Source organism: Dermochelys coriacea, chromosome 5, assembly GCF_009764565.3.
Source record: "Dermochelys coriacea isolate rDerCor1 chromosome 5, rDerCor1.pri.v4, whole genome shotgun sequence".
NCBI lineage: Eukaryota > Metazoa > Chordata > Testudines > Dermochelyidae > Dermochelys > Dermochelys coriacea.
In genome coordinates this window covers 56426298-56446733 of record NC_050072.1, presented here as the reverse complement: position 1 = coordinate 56446733, position 20436 = coordinate 56426298, and the positions used below count along the sequence as shown (strand labels likewise).

Below are 20436 nucleotides of genomic sequence, written 5' to 3'. Positions count from 1 at the left end.
GAGAACATAATGTTTTTTGGGCTATTTAATTGTATTTGTTTTTGTAACTTATGGTAGAGCAGCCTAGAATGTTGGATAGGCATTTGTGATGGGGTATACCTGGCCTTTTGAGGCCCTACATTCCTACCACATCCTGCCCCAGGAAAGGAGCAGTGAAGGTGTGTCCTCCAGGCATGCCTAGAAAGGCTTCATAGAAGTAGCTAATCAGAGCTCAACAGGCTCAGATAAAAGGAGCAGCTGAGCAGATCAGTTCCTGGCTGGGACCAGAGGAGCAAGGCTGGGTACTCTGTGCTGGTCATAGGTGCTTGAGACACCTAGAAGATGGGTTCTGGTGGCATTTGCATTCAGCAAGGAGGAAGAGGATCTGAGAACTTCAGCCCTGATGTAAGGTTGAAGAAAAAGGGGTTACATGGGAAAAGGGCCAAGGAACAGCAGCAGCTGTATATGGCTGCTGTTTATAGGGCCCTGGGGTTGGATCCTGGAGTAGCAGGTAAGCCTGGGCTCCCCCACTGGGAATGTGGCTTAAGCAGGAGACAAAGCTTGCTTAGAATCCTGAGCTAAGGGTGGGCTTTAAAGGGCCCAGAAGTGGAGGACTGAAGACCCTGGTGAATGCAGATAGTTTGTTGGACTTTCCCTACCTCAAAAAGGGGTTTGTCCAGTTTTTGACCATCTGACTTGGTGGGAGGGTTGAGTCACTGAAAACCTGCTTATAGAGGTTGGCAACATACAGGGGTGCCAGGAGCAGGGGGGAAAATATTGCAATACCACCACTGACTAATAGGAGGCACACAGGAGGTGAGTGCCTCATCACAGCACCCCTCAAATTTTTTGTATGTATATCTCAATCAATCAAATAATAATAAATAGGTGAGAAGGACCTTGCCCTAAAGCATTTACATTGTAACTTAGAAATAATATAATATGTAAGATATGCATTCAAATGAAGAGTGCAGACATTGTAGGAGAAGAAATCTCATCTGGAAAGTCTTTCAGAAGTGTGTTTTAAAGCAGGAGTTGAAGGTTGAAATATAGAACATATGGTGTAATATGAAACGAGAGGTGAAGATAAGCATGGGGGCTGAAGGCAAAGGCAACAAGGAAGGAAATTTGGAAAGAGGGATGAAGGCAAGTGAAGGAATAGGAAGAAATGAGAGCAGAGATGTAGGCAGAGCATATTCAGGGTACCAAGTATTTTAATATATGTTCCAGGCTGCCAGCAAAGGTTCTAATTCAGCAAAGCACTTAAGCATATGCTTAAAGTTAAACTTGTGTTTTAGTGCTTTGTTGAATAGTTGTGGACTTTAGCATGTGATTAAGTATTTATATAAATTGGGACCCAAAAGAAAAACTAGGAACATAAAACTATTTAATATGCCTTCCTATCTTCACAATCTACCAAAGGGTATGTAAAGGTTAGTAAGGAAATATCCAAAGCATAGTTAGTTCACTAGAATTAGAGGTGACAACATAGTAACACTTTCACTTTTTATTTATTTACTGTGCTTAATGTGGTGTTTATTCTTTTGCCCCCTATTGAGACGAATGTATTTGTTGAAAGAACAAATATGTTTGGCACATCTGTCACTGTTTTTTGTAATGCATTATCATCAGTAATCCCAAAGTCCTTGATGCATGGGGTGATATTCGCCTCATTGATGTTTATGATTATGATAATGTAGCTTAACTGAAACTGTATTTTCTTATTTTTAAAATAAAGATTTTTTTGATAAGGCTGAAATTCATTCATTCAGCTGTTGCACTGGGAACATCACAGATCATTTGTTTATACTCTGATTCAAAGTGTCTCTGCTTTTATTATTGTAAATAACATATTTACTTGTATCTTCAAATAATGGGCCCTTGAAATTGAGGTACAAGCAAATTTAATATGCTGAAAAATTAGAACTAAATTTGTACATGGATTATATCCTAATGATTTCCTTAGTTAACTGCATGTGTGTGTATATTACACACACATAAACATGTGTAAGTAGACAAAAACACTCATAAGCATATACATATATATTACTATATATAATACTATCTATGTATTGACATTAGACACTTATGCATGAAACTTAAAGACAATGGTTGGCTGGAACTGAGGGTTATAACAGAAAACTATTGCTTCATAAATTGAAAGTGACCAACAGTGGCAATTTGTTTGATCCAAGGGACTCTTTTCATTCTAACTTAGTCTTCTGTTGTTAATGCATGTTTAGTTTTATCTTGAAGAACTGAGGAAGCGAAGAGAAACTATTCCCCTACTTCTGTCTTCTACACTTCCCTCATTCAGCCTCCTGTTTCCTACACTTTACCTTTTGTAAGTCATTTGCCTCATAATACTGGATGTATATGGGTGTAAGGGTATACGTACACATGGAAGTAACACCTGAAAAAGTGTATTGTGCTGAGGTCCCATTAGAAATCAGGAGTGACCAGTTATTTTTTATTTAATCCTGTAGTGCCTAAGGACCAACCAAGGATGGGTGCCCCACTGTGTGACTAGCTGACTAGTTTATAATCTGTGGTCTAGGCAGGCACAGGGTAGGAAAACAGTATAACACAAGCAGACTAAACAGAGCAAAGGATACCAAACGTCACATTAGTTCAACTATTTTTATTTACTTTTTTTCCTTTGGATGGAATGTCATAGGGAGAGATTAGCTAAGCAAAAAGGCAAGGGAAAACAGGGGCATTGGAGGTGGGGAGCTGAGGGCAACAGGGTAGGAAGAAAGGAGGAAGGTCTGACGGGCAGGTGGAGTGAGGCCATGGTGAAGAGACTGAAAGATGGAGTAGGGAGAGGGTTGTTACAAACAGCCAGTCAGCCCAGGGCAGATAAAGTCCAGTCAACCTGCAGGGAACACTCGGATGGCATCATCATTGACTGGTCCCTGATTTGAACTGCATTCTGCAGCCATTCACCTGGCTCCTCCCTTCAGTCTCTTTCCCAAAGGCTGCAAGTCTGAAGGGAATTACCAGTGCTTCCATTGGACCATTAGAATACTACAAGAAGATACAGCAGAAATGGTTTATAAGCCAAGTGCAGGTGAGGTGGTCAAGGGTATTTGATAAATTGCTATCTGACTATTTGTGAGAGAGAGAGAATTTGTAAAGTACCATAGATACCAGTATAACCAACATGAGTTTGAGACTTCAGATGACTACAATATTTATCAGAGGGTAAAAGTGACAAGGAAGTATTGTATAGATAGTGGAGTTGGTCATGAATTTTCCAACAAAATGCTCATTTGTTGAAACTGAAAACATTTGTGGGTAGGAGTTGGTTTTGATGAAACTCCCAATTTGAGGAAAAGTTTTGACATGCAGTTCAAAATTAGTTTTCATGTTGAAATTTTAGATAACTTTGTAACCATCTTTAGTATAAATTAACAAGGTAAAAATAAAAACAATATTTTGAAATTGTCAAAATGAAAATTATTAACCCAATCTGAAATTGTTTTCAAATGATTGGTTTGCAAAAAATTGAGATATTGACTCTTCATCCTGACTTGGGAAGGTAAAAAATTTGAAATCTCAAACTGTTTCCTACCCTGCTTTATTTGATAGCACTCCTTTGTTACTTTTACTTTTAGAGGAGTGTCTATCAGGCAGAACAGATAGCAGGGATTGCTTCATGACTGGATAAATGCTTTAAACAACTTAAATAGCTTAGGAGGCTGATTTTTTTTTCCCCTCTTTGATGTTCTGCCCTTTGGCTTTCCAGGTAAATGTGAACATTATGTGGCAGGAATGAAACAAAAGCAATACTACTACTTCTAGGCTTGTAACTGTGTCCATGCACTAGAGCCATGTCAGTCAGAAGGAAAAAGAAGACAGTGACTTCCAGTAGAACTGTGAAGGCTGCAGGAGATTCAAAACATACAAAAGATTCTGGAGGATATAAACACAACTGAACAGCTGGAACTGTAGCAGCTTATGATGGGAAATTTGACAAATGTACTTCCTGTTTGATAACCACTGAGTATCAAATGGAAAGTGTGGAGTCTTGGTGGCTGGGGAAAAAAATCTGACTTTAAACCCAGTGAGAGGAAAGTTTAACAATACACTCAAACGATAGAATATAGCTTAGAGAATCAAATATGAGCTTACAAGGGTGAAAATAAGTTTTAGACACTGGAAAAAATTGTGGTTATTGTTGCTGGGCCTCAGCTCAGACAAACCATTTATGGGGTGGACATGAGCCAACTCAAACTGAATCTTGATGGTGGCCAGACTGTTTTTCTTAAAGGATAAAGACAATATACTGGTTAACATAAGGAGAAATGAATGGCTATTTAAGAGGAAGGATTTTGATTTCTCCAGACACTAGCTCGCAAGGACAGGTAAAACAGATTTTTCTACTACTGTAATGGACATTCCTTGAGGTAAAAGCTGAGGCAACTTTACATTATCCTGCAACTCTGAAAGTTAAATATGAGAGGAAGAGCTATTTACTCTGTGGCCTTGATTCAGCAGAGAAATTGCTGGGTTGTTTGAATAAGGATAGGGATGTGGAGAATTCTAATCAGTCAAAAGAGAAAAATCATTTTATAATTTTGATGAATATCTGCACATAGAATACTTTATAGACCCCTATGATAGATACTAATTGGGCCTCTAGATATTAGACCTGATTCTTCACTGCCTGGGGCCTTGTATAGTCATTGGGAGTTATGCAAAACAGTAACTTGCATTCAATTTGCACAGTTGTAAGTGACTACCCAATGTGCAAGGCGTAGTGGGGTGTCTATCTGAAACTCCTGATGCCTGTGAATTCATCTATCTGAAGAGGGTAACAAAATTGGGAGGGCATTTTCAGAACCCCCTCTGGACCTTACAAGTCCTCTGAAATTCTGACTCAGTCAGGGCAGCCAAAAAAGAACATAGAACATCATCTTGCCATCTTTGCAAACATTGGCCTGACACATTCTGTGTCTGTTTTCTCAACTGTAAAATGAGTATCATGATAGTTGCTCCCTTCATCAAAGTGCTTTGACATCTGTGGATGAAAAGCACTATCTATGTGCCTACCATTTAAGATATGTATCAGTACCTAGATGGTGCATTAGATTTTCATCTTTAGAGAGCTGAATCAAATACTCCTGAATTTTTTTTTTTTTAAAAAACCCCGATCTTATTTGAGTACCTATTTAATCACAAATAAAATCACTGCATAATTTTCAATCTCTGCTCATGAACAGACCAAAACTTTAATAGCAAGGGGGCTACAGATGAGTATGACTGTCCATTGCCTGAGCCGTACAGCAAGTTTGAACTATATTGATGGTACTTGTACCTAGCCTTGTATCATTAGGGCCTCACCTTCATAACATAAGGCATATATTTACTTGAAAAATAAACAAAGGTACATGTTCAGGGTGCAAGTTCTCCAACCAATCATCTTTTAAATATATACAGGATGGGCAACATGATGGGTGTGATTTATTTCTTTATAAAAGTGACTCTGGAACACTGTGCAGAAGTGGTATATTGTGGGGTTTTATGGCAAAAACCATTAAAAATGGGCTGTCAGAAGAATCCTATCCTGCTTCATACATTAAAGGACTGACTTTTTTCCAAAAAATGTATGTGGTCACATGGTTGATCAGATATACTCAGATCTGTAGGTTTCAAATGTTAATTGAGCTTAAAGACTTGATATCCATTTAGTGCTGAGCCAGACCTTGATACTTGTGACCATTGACTGAAACAGAGAATGTGAATGGATTCTAGGCAACCAACTCCTGTCTTTTGTTCCAAGTGGAGAGGGAGAAGATGACAAAGTTGAAGGCCACTTGGCTGCCTTCCTTATCCAACTCCAAAAAGAACTATATGAAAGAGGCAAGGGTGGACTTTTGGGGATGAAGGAGCCTTGTGGGGAGAAGAAACCTTTAAATACAATGGAAACAGGATTGAGCTCCACATGTTAGATTTGAGCAAATGTTTACTATCCTGTTGTAATTCTTAAAATAAGACTTCATAATGGATACACTGAGACACACCTACCTTTAACTTTGTGGATAGCAGTTAGCTCTACAATGCTTTATAACAGTTTCTTAGAGCTGTTCCAGAGGTCACAAACAAACTAGGAAACCAATAACAAAGTGGTGCTAAATTTTTATTGCATGTGCAACTGTGGAAACTTTATTACTTCCTTGCATAGTGTAACCTTATCAATTTACTTGTAGCTAACTTCTACATTCTGTGAAAACTAGGACATGATCAATCTGTACAAAAATTTTGTTCTGCCATTTACATAGGACATAGTATAACTTTATCTTGGTTACATAAACACAGGATATGATCTACTGCTTGAAATTTCTGATTTGATTTTTCTAACATGTATGAAGAAAAATCATTAATGTGAATAGTTGCACAAGAAAATTTTAACTTAGAAAAGCAAAAATGTAATTTTAAGTGTAGTAGTTGTATATTTCCTCTTGATATATTTATTAGGTAGTAAAATATTTAACATCATAGATGAATTTTAATAGTGTCTTGCTGGCAGTACCCAAGCTAATTTACAAGATTGCAGCAATTACCATTCTTGGAAGCTAAAATACAATGAGTTATTTCATGAATATATAAAGGAGGCCTTTGAAAAGATGTAACAGCACTCTTAAAATGAAGTATCTGACAAACATAATTTGACCTGGATGCAAAATGAAAATGCAGTGTCATCCCTGACATTCATAAAAATAAATTAGCATTGTTTCCTTCTCTTTATTATTTCTGAATAAATATCAGTTTGAGAAGAAATTAGATGCCATTCTTACTGTGGCTTCTGGGAATATTAGGAGGCTTTCCCTGGGTATGGAAAATGGAGATCCAGATCACCAGAGTGGCCCATTTCTTCAACATTAATATTTAACAAACCATAACCTGCTATTTTATGTAAATATGACGTACAAAACCAAAACACCTAATATATTTTTTGTTTGGTTGTTTCCCACCGAAACATGATGCTCTTCTGGAGTTACTGCAGCTTAGATTTTTCAAAGGGGTCTATGGGAGTTGGCTGCATAACTTCCTTAAGGCTCCTTTGAAACTCCCAGCTTACATTTTTATTGCGAAGATAAAACTATGCTCATGGTCTTTTAACTTTGTTTTTTATGCATTTAATGCTTGTGAAAACTACAAGGCTGACATTCATAGAGATGGAACCTCTGCATCCACAGAGGAGTTACAGCTTGGCTGGCAGCTGTGCAAGCTTCTTCAGCTGCCTTATGAATGTGCCTCTAAACCCAGCCCTGCAGGGGCCTTTTCTGTAAGGGAGGTCTCTGTGCCATTTCATCCTTGGCCTACCTGTATAGACTCAGACTATTATGCTGCTGTCATGGAACAACTAGCCCCTTTAAGGAGAATTGTGGCCCAGCCTGCCCATTACTGCCTTCTGAAGACCTACCTGGGACAGTTAATTATTCCAGGTGGGTCTTTAGAAGGCAGTCACAGGCAGCCTGGGCCCTGACTCACCTTAAAGGAGCCCGTTGCCTATTGTGATGAAAGTTTTTGGGGATGTAGAGCACTGTCCATCAGGAGTTGAACTAAGACTTTATTAGTAACATTTGAATTCTCTCTCATCCCTAATGTTGAAGAGCTATTGACCTCAACCACCATGGCACTGCAGAAAATGAGATACTCAACAGTATGTGCCAAAAGATACAGTGATTAACCAAATACAAAAGACTTGGGCAGTCAATTCAGTTTGGTAAGGTTTTATTTTAAATATAAGTGTCTTAATTTAGGTGTTGATATATGTTTTAGGGAATAGTGGCTATGCATTCATATGGAAATCTACAAAATGATTACCCACTGAAGTATAATGACACACAACAAATTTCTGTTATTACCAGAAATTCAGTTAGGTTGTCTGCAAGGTCTTAAACCCTTCCATATATTGTAGCCTGTGGAGTACAATATGTGGAATAATAGGATTTGCATCACCTGGTAGCTTATAATCCCTTGTATGAAGAACCAGAACAACCATACATTGTGCAAAAGTTGAGAAAAAAGACAGAAGGAATTAAAGAGAGCTGGAGAGAAAATGTGGCCTAGACTGTTTTATTTTTCAGAAATAATATAAACAAATATTTCTACAGCTGCCTTTATTTATTCAATCAGCCCATGGGAGGAAGATCATTCTAGTCCTACTGTGTAAGTGGCAAAACTCCTGGCTAGAAGTTCGCTTTGATTATACAAAAAGGTTTTATTTACTTATTCATTCTCAAGCCTCACTTTTGTCTCTTATGGTCAGAAAACCTTCATAGAGGGTATATTTCTGTCTCACAATGTGTGGAAAATTAAAGAAATGATAAAATATGCTATTAACTGTACTACCTGGCCCATATATACTAAATCTCTTTGAAATTTGGTATTATTCAGTTTGGGTCTGAGTATGTCAGTGTGAATAATGCCAGCAAGTTTCTCTTTTTATATTGCAGTGTTCATTATCGTTTGGTTTAGAGTTATTCAAAATATGCACACAAGTATTTTAAAAATCAGATATGGGCCTTAACATTTACACTTACTAGTTAGTAAATTTCACTGGTTTTCATTTTGCTCACACTTAAGGAGTGAGTATTCAACTAGAATAATCTTTGAATCTAGTTGTATTCCATGTGCCCAAAAAATAAGTGCTATAAAACCCTGCTCCCTAATCTTGTACCAAGTGCCTTTAATACATTTTAGTCCCAGAATCAAGGATAACATCAGAAAACAATATATGTATCCTTCACACTTTGACAAGATTAACTGATTAATGTTAAGTATTGAAGGAACTTTCTTAATGGTGGGTCTTCAAGCTTGTCACCCAACAGATTTTGATCAGATGTGACTGGAAGCCTCCGAAGATAGAGAAGAGATATGCAAAGAATTCATTAAATTCTACTATTTCTCATTCATGTAACTCCATACAAATTAACAACTGTAATAAACAGTGGAGAACATTGCCATTTAACAAAGCATATGGTAGGGAGGATGGTTACTCTTTTAATATTATTCCTTTATTGTTTTAACCTCAAGAACAGAATTAACAATTAAGAACATGAAAATCAATTTTCCCTGGCTCCCAAGAAAGGAAATGCATGAAAGACAAAAGCGTGTATCGAATTCTGAAAAGTATACACAGTAAGGCATGAAATATGTTGCTATAATTATGCAAGTTTAGGCATAAAAATGATAAAACATCTCACCCTCCCCATATAGCTGTGGGACAAATGCACTTATTTATTGTTTACAGAGTATGCTCAACACTAGAAAACAGCCATTAGTTTTCCACAACATCTATGGAATTCTCTTTACATAATCTATAAATGGTTATCATAAACACATTAAAAACATCTAGTTTCTCTTCTATCCCAAATATAACCTTCTTGGATGAGGATATTGGGAATTCTGACAAAGATATTTTTAAAACTAGGGGTCCGATTCTGATCTGAGTAACACAGGTGAAATTAAATTACTATGGATTTATCTTTAATGGGTATTCTTCAGATTTACAATAGTGCAACTAAGGTCACTGTCTGGGCCATCATTTAGTATATTACCTATCCAGAGAGATCTGGTCAATGCATAATCTATAATGCAATAAGAATTGTATATTTATTCAATAGCTTTTATTAATTAGGGCTAAATTTTCAAACAAGTTTGAATTGTAGAAATGTACAGTAGAGTTTGTAGACTTGTTTCCTTCTGTGGGCACAAGATACTTTCTATTTACAAAGAATTGTGTGAACATGTGATGACACTAAAGGGTTTACTGGTGCTAACAAGCTCAATTAAGGCACCTAGCAGTATCTGGAGGATGAGCCAGGCCTCACTGAAGATGAAGCCCAGCTGGGAGAGGAAGCAGGTGGTGAGCATCAAGGGAGGAAGCCAAGATGACAAGGGGACTGCAGGATCAGAGGGGAAGAACTCCCTGTCTCTCTCTAGTTGTCAGAGACTGAAGGGAGAGCCTAGAGAGAGTCATGTGTACAGTAAGCCCACAGGGAGACACTGTGGGAGACGGCCTGAAGAAAGGCCAAACTAGGAAGAAGTCAAGGGAGGCAGTGAGGAATCTGTGGAAGAAGACATTGCTGTTCACTACAGGGCCCCTGAACTAGAACTGGGGGGGCTGGGTTCCCATATCAAGCACTAAGAAAGGTGGTGTGGGAACACCATGACACAAGGGTGTGAAGGACTGCTGAATCTGGAGTCCTATCTCCAGGGAAGGAGACCCAAGAGACCCTGTTGCTCTGCACAAGGGTGGGAGTACAACCCTGAAGAGTTAGGTTTATTTATGTTTAGTTTATTGGACTCTTTGTTTACGCCAGAAGGGGAGAGACTTTAAAGTGACCTGGACAGAGGGCTTAGTCATGAGAAGAGGCAGATCGAAGTGGCAGTCAGCAGTGGGAGCTGATGGAGACTAAAAGCTGCTATGCCATACCCAGCCAGGAGGGAGCACACCAGTGGTGAGGCAACTCTTCAACAGAGCGCCTAAGCTAGTCTGAATATTAAACCACAGCCTTGTGAAGCCATGGTTTGGGCATGCACACAGAGGTGGGCTGCACATATATCAGTGGAATTTTGAATAAAGGACCTCTGTGTTCCATTTAGCTATGCTAGCCCCCCTTCATCTAGGGACAGATTTACTTCAGCGTGTCACCTCCTCACCTCATTTTGCAGTTACTTGAAAAAAAAGATAGAGATGGAGTCCAGGAAGCTCTCTCTGTCTGTGTGCATGCACATATGTATTTTGATGGGGAAGGGCAGCACCAGCTGCTATTTCTCAAACTGTAGTGGGCAGTTTACACATGTGATTCCTGAGTTAAGTGTGTGTGACTTATGACTAATTCGTGCATGTCTAAACTGGCTCATGCAATTCTTAAAACACTGAGGATGTGTATCTTCATAGCCACAGCCACAATCCAGCCAGTCTATGCACTCTAGTCTTTTGGTGTGCACTTGCCTTGTTGTACATGATTAATAGTTCCCTTTGTAAGTTAGATGTGTATAAAATATGTGTCTTGATATAGAGTGCATGGAGCTCACTACTACTATCTGTTGGTGAACAGGGAGAAGTATAGTTTCATTTTCATAAGCTTTCTATCCAGAAATTTCCCAACTGCTACTTTCAGTCTTCTAATACCCATTCTTACCTTGACTACTCTACTTCTGATTATCCCCACTCCTTCAAATCCTGTATTCTTGTATCAAATATAGGAACGCTTTTCCTGTGACAAGAAAGGAGAAATGGAGTTGCCTGAAGTACTTTAGAATTAGCAGACCTAATTCAACCAGCATCCACGGTGCTCCCTGTTCTCTGTGCTGTCCAGAGAAACAAATCATCTGACTTGCTCCAAAACCAAAGTCTTCTGCATGATGGCACACAGTCTAGGACAGCTAAACATTTGTTATTTATGTAACAAATGTTTAAAGGGTCTCTGTGACTGAGGTAGTGCATCTGTCATTGGTCACAAGAGTTCAGAATTTGGGGGTGATTTTGGACCTCAGCTGCTATTAATGTACAGTAGAGTACATATAATATATTAACTATTTCAGCCTTTTAGGGTCACGAGCCTTTCATCGGGATGTGGACCTTGCCACTGTTATCCATATCTTTGTAACCTCAAGATTAAACTATTGCATTGCACTCAGCATGAAGCTACACTTTAAAGGAGCAAGTTAAATGCTCTAAATGGCCTGGGATCTCTTTGGCTAAGGGACCACCTCTCTCTGTAGGGCAAGCTACCTGTAACAGCATAACTGGTCCATGTGAGTAGGCCAGGCTGAGAAGATGGGTCCATTTGAGCCAATTAAAGGGAACAGATCTATAGCTGGGGCTATAAAGGCCTGTCAGAAGGCAGAAAGAGAAGGACTGATTGTGCAGGCTGTGTCTGGGGGGAGGAACCATAGAGGAGTGAGGCTAATTCCAGTGGTGGGTCCCCCAAACAAAGGGGCAGGTGCTCAGAGAGGGAGCCCTATGGCCAGTGCTCCAGAAGTAGAATGAAAGCTGTCTGAGACAGAGGGAAGAGCTCTGGGTGTGTCAGAAGAACCAGGACTGAATATGAACTATTGTGTTGTGATTATGGACTTCATTTGGGGGACCCTGAGGATTGTTTGAATCATTTCTGTGATTAAACCACCCCTAACTGAGGCTACTAGCCACAGGAGAGACTAACAGATACAGGGGCATGCAAAGTGACCTTCTGCCATCAGGGGGTGCTCAGGTGGTGGCCACCATATTACACTGCCACACTGGTGGTCAGAGAAGGTAATCAAAATGGCTCACCCTTGTTACATCCCTGGAGGTATATTTTCAGTGAGGGCACCAGGACTCAAACTTGCTTTCCATCTTAGTTTGAAATAGCCTGTAGTTGGTGGCCTTCCAGGCATGCTGCTAAAGCCATTTGTGTGACAGCTTTTGGGGAAGGGTGAGGTAGGATTTGGGGATAAGAAGGTTTTTTGGTATTTTTTTCACATTTTATTGTCTGCTGGCTGGGGTAAATTGTTACTTACACTGGGTAGCTATTGGAAATGTAATTGTCTGGACAATCAGAACTCTTGTCTGAGCATTCTTTTCTAAACTTTCAAAACTGACAAAGAAATCAGAAGGACACATGAGATTAGATCACTCAAAATGCCAATAGCATTCAAGATAAGGAGGCATGATTAAACAAAAAACCAAAATTACCACCCTTATGGGACTCAGTCCCAGAACTCGTGGTGGCAGTGCTTAATTTGTGCGAGGGCTTGCCAGGGCTGAGCCTCAGCATCTCTAAGCTTGGTAGTTCATATCCCCAGCACCTCTGGGTTTTCTGCATCACTTATGAATGTAAAAAATTGCTTGAGCCCTGGCACCTCTTTCATTACAAATTAAGTATTGCATGTTAGTTTCATTTCTGCAGGATCTGACCTCTAATTTACAGCCATGGCTGGTTATACCCAGTGTGTATTTACTTCTTGTCAGAAGAGAAGCCTAAAAGTGAACTGGACATTAAGCTGATTTTCCTCCATTTTTGGATCATATTATACAGTACAGACATTGATAACAGTTTTGCCAGATGGTGCTCAAATAGCAGATGTAGTACAAAAGGATATATACAGTCTAAAGCTGTAAAGCATGTTTACTCTGCAAACAGAAACTTTTGGCATTGTCTCAGAGCCCAAGTCTACAGACTGGGGCTCGCACGATGGTACTAAAAATAGCTGTGTAGATATTCCTAAGGGAGAGGGTGGGCTTCAGAGCCTGAGCTCCAAATCCAAACATCTTCACTACTATTTTTAGCGCTCTAACGGGAGCCCTGTGAGCCTGAATCTGTAAGCCTGAATGTCTACACAGCTATTTTTAACGCTGTAGTATGAGCCTGAGTCTGTAGACCTAGGCTCAGGGTCACTGCTATGGGTTTCTTCTTGTTGTGTCGACATACCCTAAGAGGCAATGCAAGCCTGTGTTCCTGCAGTGGTTCACCCAGAGAGGAAAACCAAGCTGCTGGTCTCCCTGGTGGTGTAAGGCAACACCCTATCAAAACAATGAGGAAAACTACTGTTTCAGGGAACCATACCATCTGTTTTCACACAGAACAGGTGGGCAGTACACCAGTCAATAAGAAATACACCTTGCCAATTTGGATGGAGTTGGACTCCCATTTCCCGAGGCTACTAGAGACACCAGTTGCAGCTCCATAGCTAAGGCTGAGTTTTGCACTTAAAAAAGAGGATGAATCCCTGCTTTGTTTTTGAAGAATAGAGCATAACCCTTCAAAAAAACCAGAATTTGCTCTGTGAGTACAGAATGAATTTTATGAGAATTTAAAAGTAAATCGGTCAAGGAGTTCACAAGCTAGAATTAATTACACAACAGATACTTTTAAAAAATGTCACTTGGTGTTAGACCTTTGAGGGGAAAATGAAGAGCGGGGGGGGGGATTGTGAGACAACCCAGTGTTTCCATCTCTGTCTAATGCCAAGTTTCTTGTTTCATTGTAGTCTGTTTGTTTCCAAGACATCCACATCTTTCTTAATGGTCTTCTTATATGCCAGCTGTTGTCTTCCTCTTTTCCAAGTGGTTTCCAGTCAAGGGCTTGTCTAGGAATACAGTTTTTTGACATCCCTACAACATGTCCAAACCACTTGAGCCTTCTTTCTTGAATCAATTCTTGAATCATTATCTGTACAATCTGTTGGCCAGTCTTTTGTAACATACCATTAGTTACTTTATCCTACTAGCAGACACCAGCTAGTCTCTGCAAGCATCTCTGATGGAATGGGTTCTTTCCTATTGTGGGCGTCTAGCATTTGCCAAGTTTCAGAAGCATATAACAATGTGAGTTTCATAATGACATAGTATAACTTTATCTTGGTTCTTCCATGAATCTCCTTAGTTTTTCCAAATAGTTGCCTGTCTTGAAAAAAAAAAAAGCTCTATTTGCTTTTCCAGTTCTTTCTTCCACCTTCTTATGGAGTTGGTCATCGGCAATGATTGTGTTTTCAAGATATACAGACTTGTTAACCATGCCATATTAGTCACAATCAATCACAAATGCACCATTAATGCTGACTCCTCTTTCGACAGTCATGACTTTTGTTTCCTTTGGCCGATTCTTAAGCCTACTTTAGAAACCTCACATTTGACATTGATAGCGGTCTCCCTCATGGCCTTGTCCAAGAGAACAATATCATCTGCAGAGTAAAGATCTTGAAGTTTTCCCTCAACTCCACTTAACTCCTGTATCTCCCTTTTGATATTGCTCTTTGCATCTCATAATCTATCACAATGCAGGAAAGAAGGGATGATACGATGTCTCTCTTCTGCACTTCAGTGATATCAAACCAATATGTCTCTCCACTTTCTGTCCTTATACAGTATTTTGAGCTGTCATACAGCATGCTGACTGGTGACACTGTGTTTCTGGGAAGCCCATATTGTCACAAGATCTTCCATAGTGTCTCTCTATGAATGCTACTGAAAGTTTTGGTGAAGTCTATGAAGATCAACAGCAGTCTTCTATGGGGGACAAGCCTTTCTCAATCAATCAATCATCTGAGGACAGATGTGATCTACACTAGATTTTTTCCAGTCGAAAACCTGCTTGCTCTTTATACAGTTTTACATCTATCACCTGCTTAAATAATGTCTCTTTCAAATTCAGTTAAGCAAAATGAACACTAAAATGCATGAATCAAAATTTCATGGTTATTTCATGGTATCCCTACAAGACAAAATTATCTGGGTGCCTTCATTGTTCATTTCCATACATATGTGGATTTCTTTGGAATGTAACCTTGAGCTCTGAATTTTCTGTATTTATAATGCTGCTTGTGGGGATATTACAACATCCCCATATTTTTTTTACTTTGAGTGTCATTTTTTGTCTGGGAATTTAAATCAAGTGGTGGGGCCTTAGAACAAATGAGATTCCATATAACCAGGGAAGGATCAGGTTGACAACAGTAAATGAAGCATGTCACTGTAGAATTGAATTGGCTTGTAAATGAAATCTCTGCAGCAGTGATCCTTTCCTAGCCAGCTTCAGAACGGTGGTAGTTCATGATTATCTCTGAAGAAATTATTGCTCAATTTTTTAACATTTTAATGAAGCTATGGCTTTCAATCTGTAGAATGACAATGTATTGTCAGAACAAGAATTGGTAAAATATGACAGCTAGAAGGGGACGGAAGTAAATGTTAGTAAGCTGCAAAAAAGGGAGAATATTAATAATATTGTACTTGAAAGCCAAGTTTATCCTCTGCAGCTTGGAGAATTTTTATGTCTTTGTTTTACATTTCAGATTTCTCAGCAAAATTAAGCATGACTGAATCAAGAGCTTCAGCATGTTCCTTAGGAAGAGGAGATTCAATTAACAGGAAGGATAATGAAAAAGGCACTCAAATAATAACTGTCCTCCTTCTCAACTTTTTATACAGCTTTGTCTTTTTTTAGCAAAACAAGATTTCAGCTAAAAAAAAGAAATGCTGGACACTTAAGCAGCTTGTTAATAAAATTTCCACAGCTCGTTTTATTAACTTCATTTAAGCACGTTGTGGTTTGCATTTTTATAAGGCTAATGGATCCTGTTTGGTAATTTATTGGAATGATGCTCCATTTCAGCTTTACACATTTTTTAAAGCTGTTATTTATGGTTTACTTTTTTAACAAAGGGGCCATTTGGGTTTTTTTATGCCTCTTTATTTATGGTTTACCATGCTAACCCTGGAGTTTAATATAACATCAAAATATACATTCCAATTGACTTCCTGTTCCTGGGAGTGATGTTTGAACGGCTCGAATAAAGACAAGCAGAGGAATGGAAAAGGAGATCAGGCACAGCAAAAAATAAATAAAGAAATAAAATAAAAAATTTCTAGAAGGAGGCAAGATTAAAAAGATAAGAAAATAACAAAAGCCAAGTTCCTTGTGCTAACTTGCAAGCACCAAGCCATTTCTATAAAAGTTTAATTGCCCCCATAAAAAAACCCTCTATGTACTCAGAACATATTAAAACACGCTGCCTGTGTGGTCATACTAATTGTTCCTAGAGGCCTTTATGTAATTCTGAATCTGCTCTTTATTGGGAGTGTGTGCTGCCTATGGTCCTGATCCATACATCTACAAGCATAACTTTAAACATGATAGTCGCAATAACTTTAATGCATTTACATGCTTAAAGTAAGGCCCTGCTTAAGTTTGTGAATAACAGCATGCATTATACAGGCTTAAGCTAAGGTGTGAATTTAAACTGATTATTTAACTTCCCATGTAGAAACTCTTATTCTGCTATAACAGTGCCATTTTTATTTATTTATTTGTTTTAGCTTATGTCATTTGGGAAGGGGTTTAAGCTAAACTGAAAGAGCCATTTGTTATACTGGAATAAGAGTGTGCACATGGGGAGTTATACGCCTTTAATTGTACCAGTATAATTATAGCAGTAAACTTGCCTGTGTAGACAAGCCCTTTAAAAATATATCTGTCCCATTTTTAGTGATCATGCACACCATATTGCTTGTAATTGGTTGCTTACAAAGGAAAATCTGACTAAACAGTTAGGCGCTACTGCAAATAACATGATGACTTACCTGAATCCATATCCATCTTGAATTGTAATCTTACCAGATCTCAAACTAAGCAAGGTCAGTAGCTGGATGGGACATCTTCAGAGAGAAAACAGATGATGTTGGCAATTCAAATAAATGCCCTTCCTTTCTCTATAAATTCCCTAGCATAGCATTATTCTGCTGCTGGTGGTGTTGTTTTTGAATAAGACATAAAATGGAAGTCAACACTAATTGTAATTGTATGCCATATAGCCCATCATATATTTAGGTACATAACCAATTGAACACAGATTTTTATGAACCAAACAAAGAAACTCCAGATAATACAATTTTAAACATCTTCTGAGACTACAGAGAAATAAGTGATAATTATGCAAATAAAATCTGCTATAGTTTGGTACCTCTTCAGTTTTTCTCTTTTCTCCTCTAGAAAGCTTTTGCTCCCTGCCCACTTTCTACTGATAAGACTTGTATGCTCATTAAGGATTCCACTCCCTTTTTGGGAAGAGTAAAGGTGTTTACCCCTGTGTTGTGATCAAATTCCAGATGGGGAAATCCCAGCCCTGTTCTCTAAAACCTGCTGTCATTTCAAATAAGGTAGGCCCAGCTCTTCAACTGGTGTGAATTGGTGTAGCTCCATAGACATCAATAGAGCAATGTAATTTACACCAGCTGAGGATCTGGCCCTTAATCTTTACTTTCCGTCATAAAGTGTTGTTCTGTGTTACTTCATGCTCTTCAAATTGTTGTTGTATTTTACACTGCTACATTTGCTGTGATTTGCAAAGTTGAAAATATAACTAGTAAATAAAAATATGTCACCATACTCATGGCCTGGAAGGGAGAAAACAAGTGTAAATATCAACCAATTGTGGCTGGAAATCATGGAAAGGAAGAGAAGACTTCTATGCCCTACTCCCACACCTCCTCATTCAAGCAAGTAGAAGCCCCAACAGTATGAACACCATGTGGGTGGAGCTCCTTGTGGTTGTCGGAGGAGAGAATGTGTCAAGAATCATAGGGAAGGGGAGCATCCCCTCTCCACCATATCACCCTCAGGCAATCTAGTGAAGTTTATGAGAACTCCAACAAAATGTAATGCTTGTCAGAACAAAATCAGCCTGGACTCTGATTTCTCCCCCACACCATAATCAAGTCTCCAATGGCATCAGTGTTAAAGAGATGTGTTGCCCTGGGGAACAGAACAGTAGAAAGAAGCCAGTACTTCATGCAAGTGCTTTCATATCTACCTGATTAGGATTGTGAATTCCCAAGTCACCTTGCGTTCCAAGGGGACAGAAGGGCATACCTCTAAACCTCTGTGCAACTACTAACGCCTCCATCAAGAGTGGATAATATCTCAGGAGCTATGTGGTTCACAACACGTTCTTCTTAATTCTCCAGGTAATATGTGCCTGGAGTAGTGATGCAATTTGGAATCCTTCTGGATAAAATGCACCATATATAGTAAAAGTAAGGGTAGTTTAATAAGAAAGTTTATGTGAACCATGTGTTTAGGAAATTTGAATTTAGCCAAATTACTTTAGGCAGGGAAAATTATGAACTAGCATATTCAGTCACATTAAAACATCTATCGTTTTCCTTACCAGTTATGCCCATTAATGAATGACATAGTAATACTTTGGGATAATTACTTATGTTTGATAAATTATGCACTTCTCATAAGTTTTAATGCTCACCCTTCCAGGAATGGTCTATGTGAATAAACGTAATATATCAAGAAATCTGTAGTCATCAGAAATAAAATAAGAGAGATAATTAAAATAGGTGAGTTACAGTGAAATCAGAGATTGGTCTTACTTCACTTTGTCTTTAATGCTTTAGTAAAAGGAGCGTCTGGTACAGTTGTATATTACAGTAGGTATAAATGTATGTAGCTAGTGGGGGTTTTTTAATTGTACTTTCTTCTGAAGCATCAGATATTGGCCACTTCTAGATGTAGGGGACCAGATTTGATGTACCCACATTTTGATCTGTGAAATGGTCTGAGCTATGAAAAAGGAAGCTCATTATGACATCTGTAGAATGTCACATGCATTTGGAAGGATTTGTTGGCAGTTAATTGGGAATATTTTAGGGACAAACCCTGGAGAAGATCTTACTGAATGAATCTATGCCTGACAAAAAGGAAATGTACTAAGATCAAAGGGCATTTGCTAGATTAAGGAATAAGGACAGCAAGACATTGTTCTTTAATGTAAAGCTAGTAGTAAATGTGTGTGTGTGGGGGGGGAACAGAGTACAAGACAGGGCATGAAATCCTGGCCCCTTTAAATTCAATGAGAGTTTTGCCATTAACTTTCATATGGTCCGGATTTCATCTAAAATATGCAATTACTGAATTTTCCTGGTCTGTGGTCACCAGCTAATGAAACGATATCAGCCACCAGAATAAATTGTCATAGTTGTTCAAGCACAAGATCGTTAATTGAAGGAAAGATGTAGGCAGTTTATGTATCTGACCTCCTTTTCTTTGTCATTAATACCCATTGTACGACAAAGATCACAGTTAGCCAGAGAACACTAAGGGCCAGAATCTGCTATCCTTGCTCATGTTGGTTATATCTTACTCTGCATGTAGTTCCATAGAAAACCATGGGATCACTGGCAGTAGAAGTGTGGCAGTGTAAGTAATCATTATGATTACTTGCAGCATAATTACAAGTGGCAGTATTGGGCCCGAAATGGTTAAGAAAACATTCTCTTGTTCTTTACCTGAGTAAATAAGATGTTGCAAGCAAGAGTAAAGAGGTGGTTCAGGTCACATTTGCTTTCCATTCCCGGCTAGTCTGCAAACAAATTGAAACACTTACCACTAAGTATAGAAACATAGCATTAAAGAGTTTAGTGCTTGTCTTAAAGAGTTTATAGTGTTGGGGTGCAATCCCTGCCTCACTGAAGTCAATGGGAGTTTTGCTATTGACTTCACTGGGGCCAAAATTTCACCCTTTGCCTTCTAAGGCTTTGCTTATAATGCAAAGATTCTGCTAATTTACCAGGATGCTGGAGGGAGATAGATATTTGAGAGTGACATTGAATAGTGTTCAAGGAATGTCTTGGAAATGTGATTCTCCAAGATAGCTGATTGTATCTGTTTTGTCTTAATGCTTCAGACATGACTGTTGCTGGAATATATGTGAATTCTGGCAAGAGTAGGCTGATTATATTTTGCTTAATGGAGAGGTTGGCTTGTCTAGGGTATGGGATACTGCATCAGCTGTGCTGTGCGGGCAAGCTATTTGTTTGTCAGCAACTCTTACAAAGAAAAAGAGGAAAGAAATTGTGGATTTGGAAACCAGGCTGAAACAATTACAAAAAATGTCTGTGTGTTTTATGGAGCCTAAATGCATTAGCTTGAAAAACAAACCAGATGATGG

General features: G+C 38.8%; 1 long non-coding RNA gene across 1 annotated transcript; it reads left to right on the top strand.

Moving 5' to 3' along the window:
- Positions 1-265: 265 nt before the first annotated feature.
- On the top strand, positions 266-17043 carry LOC122460262. Its single transcript, XR_006281465.1, has 3 exons — positions 266-384; positions 2943-3049; positions 15772-17043. It is a non-coding gene; the product is annotated as an uncharacterized LOC122460262 (long non-coding RNA).
- Positions 17044-20436: the final 3393 nt, after the last annotated feature.